Source organism: Aquarana catesbeiana, linkage group LG05 (assembly GCF_042186555.1).
Source record: "Aquarana catesbeiana isolate 2022-GZ linkage group LG05, ASM4218655v1, whole genome shotgun sequence".
Lineage (NCBI taxonomy): Eukaryota > Metazoa > Chordata > Amphibia > Anura > Ranidae > Aquarana > Aquarana catesbeiana.
In genome coordinates, this window is record NC_133328.1 from 300,170 (window position 1) to 306,132 (window position 5,963).

Consider the following 5,963-nt stretch of genomic DNA (forward strand, 5'->3'; position numbering starts at 1 on the left):
AGGCCAAACTTAGATAGAAATCAATAGATCTCTATCAATCAACCAGGATAACGACTCCTGGCAAGTAAATTTGTGAGGAGCTCCCTACCTAAACTCCATTTAATATGATAAAGAGAAGATATGTTTATATAGTCTTACAGAGACAACCAGCCCCCCTCTTCTTCCCAGATCAGATGCCCCCCTTCTTCATCCCCACACATTATGAGCCATCATGGAAGGGTTTTCTGCCAAAGAGATTAATGAAGGAACTTGTGTTATTTAGTTCAGGGGTCTCCAAACTACGGCCCACGGGACAATTCCTGCCCACTGTAGGAGTGCATCCAGCAAGGGGGACGCCTAATGAAGACTCTGATATAAAGGGGTTCTCGTTGGGACTCTCATGTAACAGGGAACTCTGATGGGGACCTGGATGTAAGGGGGGATTTTGCTTTGTCTTTTGTTCTTTCTAAAGGGGACATGTCTCTTGAGCTTTAAATGCATTTGAACTGTAGGGTTATGGTCTTACGGTGTTCATCTTACCTAATTTTCCAATTAAATTTAATGAACATCTACATAGTATAATTTTTTTGTGTTATTTTTGAACACTTTTTATCGCATTTAATTATAAGGGGGGGCACATCTCCCTCTTTATAGAGACACCTGGTCTACCATTGATATTGCGTGATCTCTTTTCATTGGGAGTGCAAAAGAATCAACAATAAGGATTGGTTTCCCTGCTTCCTAGATTTGAGTGACTCTCAGCATGACCTCCGTGCCCCAGAAGACGTCAGATATGGCAAAACACGTAGGATGGATCCAGGTGTGACGTCACCACGTTGTTACCGGAAGTGACCAGGAAGCCATTTTAGTGTATTGATCTGAGTTTTATTCTGAGAAAGCGATGTTTTGCTGGATGATTTTACGCGGTAAGCCAGTAATGGGGAAACGTGAGCTGTGGAGAGCATACAGGCAGTGCTGGTGATGAGTGTTTTGGGCACAGCTTTCATAGCATAGGAGGGATTTTTTAAGGAGGGATCCCACTGGTTATCCAATAAGCATAGAGCCCATGCCAGTGGCGGCTGGTGCTCCATCGGTCAGGTGGGCGGCAAACAAACTTGAGACATCTACCCCACTGTCACTCCAGCCTGCCACCCCACACCAATCCCCCCGATCGGCCCTTACCCCATCCAGCAGTGGGGCTGTGGCTCCCCCCCTCCATCTCCTCCATCCAGGTCACAGCTGCAGCTTTCCCCCCTACGTCTCTTTCTACCATCGAGGTCGCAGCTGCGGCTTCCCCCCCGGTCTCTTTCCTCCATCCAGGTCACAGCTGCTGCTTTCCCCCTCCATCTCTTTCCTCCATCCAGGTCACAGCTGCGGCTCCCCCCCTCCGCCTCTCTCTTCCATCTAGGTCACGGCTGCGGCTTCCCCCTCCATCTCTCTCTTCCATCCAGGTCACGGCTGCAGATTCTCCCCCTCCGTCTCTTTGCTCCATCCAGGTCACGGCTGCGGCTTTCCCCCCTCCCTCTCCTCCTTGTCCTGGCGATTGCTGCTTCTCCTCCCGGGCCAATCGGGTCTTTGGGCTCCCAGCCAATGCGGTCTTAGGACCTGCTTTCTGATTGGCCAGGAGGAGAATATTAATTCACTATTGTCACACAAGTGGGTGGGCTCAGTGCTCTGTGTCCAGAGCCCACCCTTTTTTTAAGCCAATTAGAGCCTCAGGCTCTAATCACGTAGTACAAAAAAAACCCCCCCATTGAAATCCATGCGTCCGGCACCCTGCATGTAGATTAGGGGCTGAACGCATGGATAGGGGGGCGGCGCCCCTGCGCCCTGCATTACGGGCCGCCACTGGCCCATTCTCATGAGGGATGGTCTATGCTGCTTGGAGGTAAGCTAGTGAATGTTTTTTTACCAGGTCACTTATATAGTGACAACCGGATAATGGATGGAGCAGAATTTCCCGTCTTCGCTCCACTCTGGGAAGACACTTTCTCCAATGTAGACGTCTCCTTTAAATAATTTATTAGGGCAGAATATAAATATTATTTCCGCCGCTTCTTAACAAGCGTGTTTTCATATCTGGTGATTTGGCCGCACAATGGAAACCACAGAACTCACAGGGGAGAAATTGGGTCACCGTAATGAAATCTCTATTTCAGGTTTCCCTCCGATATCGTGATTAGAGGACAATCGCCCGCACTGCGCCTATTCTGGAAATGAATGCCTCTAATTAGCAGCCAGATTAAGCTGTAAACAGGCGCCGGGTGTCAAAGGAAAGCCTGTTAGTCCTTTATTTTCTTTTTTTTTTTAACTAAAAAGCTACCGCGGCTTTAATACAGCTATAATTGTAGAAGGGGACAATAAGATAATAATGGCGCAACGCATGAACACAAAACACTGCAACAACACGAAACGTCGCTACGCCGCACTGCAACCGGAGAACGCCTTCTATTCACATACAATATGATACAAATGAAATACAGTGTTCACATACAAATATATAAGGGGCTTTATTTTCCCAGGATGAGCGCAGGTAATGTTCAAATGTGATATTTTTATGCATTCTAGTTTAAGGGGAACAATAGTCTTAAAAAAAAAAAAAAATCCAGTATGTAAAAAAAATGATTTCACTGTTGCCCTTTTTCATACAAACAAACGCTCAAAATATATTCATATTCCATAAATCCTGATATGATAACATTACAGACATAACAAGTGAAATAACAACAAAATATTCCTCTTAATCCAGCACTGGAGGGTGGTAATGAATGGCTACAAACCAGTTGAGGCTTACCTCAGAAAAGTCATAGAAATATCTCTGCCACGGTTTGTGATAAAAAGATTTATTGTAAAATCAAAGTCAAAATATTCCAAGAATGGAAAGGGTTAAAATATGGCTGACAGACAATCAATGTTAAGCATCATGCTTGATTATGAACCTCGATCTCACCCAAACCTCGGCAAGCTGACTCAGGCATATCAGGGCCGGGGCTGGGAGAAGCCAAAAGGTGTGTAAGCACCAGATGTCACATGGGCATCCACCCAATGGAAGGGATGACAGACCACTGGTTGAACCTGTAAGGGTCAGTGATGTGGGGGACCCTCAATGGACCGAACAGAGGACTCCAAACTGCCAGATGGTGCAGCTGGTGTAGTCGCGTGGTGCGATGGATGTGATGTCACCAGCATAGAGCGATGTTGAACCGACTCACCCCAAGGAGGTTTGGGATGGAACGTAGATGCGGTGGTAAAGCAGAAGGAAAGCTGTCAGCAGGCTTTAGTCATGATGATGCATTTTGGGTGTGGCCCTTTATCAAATCAGAGGACATGTGTCGGTGATGTCACATCCAGTGTGCCACCCAACTACACCAGCTGCACCATCCAGTTTGGAGTCCAGTCCATTGGGGGGCCTCTCCAAATCCCTAACCCTTACGGGTTCAACCAGTGGTCTGTCATCCCTTCCATTGGGTGGATGCCCATTCGACATCTGGCACCTGCACACCTTTTGGTCGCTCCCAGCACCAGTCTTAGTATGCCTGAGTCAGCCTGCCGAGGTTTGGGTTCAGCTATGAAGCCTTTTTATTAACCTTAATCTTGAAGGTGCAAAAACTCCTGTTGTGAAGAAAGGGTTAAACCAGAAACTAGTGGGAAGAATATCTCCATGCTACAATGTAATTTGTTCAATGAAGGAAAACAAGTCCAGTGCAATGAATGTGCGTTATTAGAGGTGCTCTCAGGCAGCTGTCCAATGTCTCAATGTTCTATGTTGTGTGCTGTGTTAATGAGTTGTGCCGTTATTATGTTCGCGTCTTGACTTATAATTATAGCTTTATTGAATTTACAATAAGATTTAGATAAACAGAAAATAAAGGACCACCATGCATTCATTTAACACGGCAAGTCTGTTTACCGCTTAATCACTTGCCTAATAAATGTGTACATTGTCAGGATGGGTGCAAATCTGGGTAGAGTTCCATTCCAGCCTTTATTTCTTCATATACTGAGCTCAGAATTAATGTAGGAATCCGACCCTTCCCTCCACTTCTCGGCAACATTTCCCCAAAAAAACCCCCCAAAAAACAGAGCATGAGGAAGACACATAGTCATACAGTCATCCTGTAACTGAGGAGGATTTTTAACAAACATCTCATCCTTGTGTCTTTTAAGCCCAACAATACACTGAGAAGAAAGATTGGACATCCTAAAGACCTAACAATACACTGAGAAGAAAGATTGGACATCCTAAAGACCCAACAATACACTGAGAAGAAAGCTTGGACATCCTAAAGACCAATCAATACACCGAGAAGAAAGCTCAGACATCCTAAAGACCCAACAATACACTGAGAAGAAAGCTTGGGCATCCTAAAGAACCAACAATACACTGAGAAGAAAGCTTGGGCATCCTAAAGAACCAACAATACACTGAGAAGAAAGCTTGGACATCCTAAAGAACCAACAATACACTGAGAAGAAAGCTTGGATGTCCTAAAGACCCAACAATACACTGAGAAGAAAGCTTGGACGTCCTAAAGACCCAACAATACACTGAGAAGAAAGCTCAGACATCCTAAAGACCCAATAATACACTGAGAAGAAAGCTTGAGCATCCTAAAGAACCAACAATACACTGAGAAGAAAGCTTGGATGTCCTAAAGACCCATAAATACACTGAGAAGAAAGCTTGGACATCCTAAAGACCCAAAAATCGACTGAGAAGAAAGCTTGGACATCCTAAAGACCCAAAAATCGACTGAGAAGAAAGCTTGGACATTCTAAAGACCCAGCAATACACTGAGAAGAAAGCTTGGACAGCCTAAAGACCCAACACCCAAATATGAAGTGAAGTGATCTGGTATATGCAGTGTAGTGTACTGAGGATTGCAAAGACTTCTACATCGGGGAGATGAAACAACCCCTAGAAAAACGGAACGGCCCAACATAGACTTTCTACAGGTCAAGACTCAGCAATCTTCCTATACAGTGAGGGGAAAAAAGTATTGGACTTCCTGCTGATTTTATATGTTTGCCCACTGACAAACAAATGATCAGTCTATAATTTTATTGGTTGGTTCATTATAACAGTAAGAGACAGAATAACAACAAAAATATCCAGAAAAACGCATTTCAAAAAAGTTATAAATTGATTTGCATTTTAATGAGTGAAATAAGTATTTGATCCCCTATCAATCAGTAAGATTTCTGGCTTCCAGGTGTCTTCTATACAGTGTCAAAAATAAATATAAAACACTGCGCTAACCAGTACGACTAACGGGAGCTGCTGCATACAGTCTGACAAAAACAGTGAACATACATATGAAAAAAATGCAGCGCATACTACATAAGTGAATAATCAAAACTACTAGGGTTGTGAATTGGTGCTGGAAAAATATTGTCAAACCAAAGATGGATTGAACATAAAGTCCATAAATAAATGTGAATGTCCCACTGCACAAGAAATGGGGGTACTCCAGGGGATGGTGGTATTCCGATGGTTGTCAGAAGTCCCCTTGCATAAACCGACCTCTCAACTGGACGAACCAATCATGGCAGAAATAAAAAAGGAGACCAGATCCCGTGGATTCCCATGTCAGCGACAGGGAATCGCATGAGCAGTATACCACCAAAGGCGTGGAGTGGAAGGTCTTGACACTCAGATCCTCTAGGCTGTAGTCTGCATGGATCTCCGGGAACCATCAGGTAGGTCCTCACGGTAGATGGACGAGGCGTGGATCAAGAGGGCCAAAAAGTCGCTTGTGGAACAGTTGGAGGCACTTGACCTCATACAGGGGTAGTAAAGAGAGAAAAGATGTGCCTCCACATAGTGCACGGTTTTTATATGTGTATGGTTGTTTTATCAATAAAAACACCCTTTTTTACCTGCACTATGTGGAGGCACATCTTTTCTCTCTGGGCAAACGTACAAAATCAGCAGCCGATCGAATAGTTTTTTCCCCTCACTGTACCTTAACCCCTAAAACAAA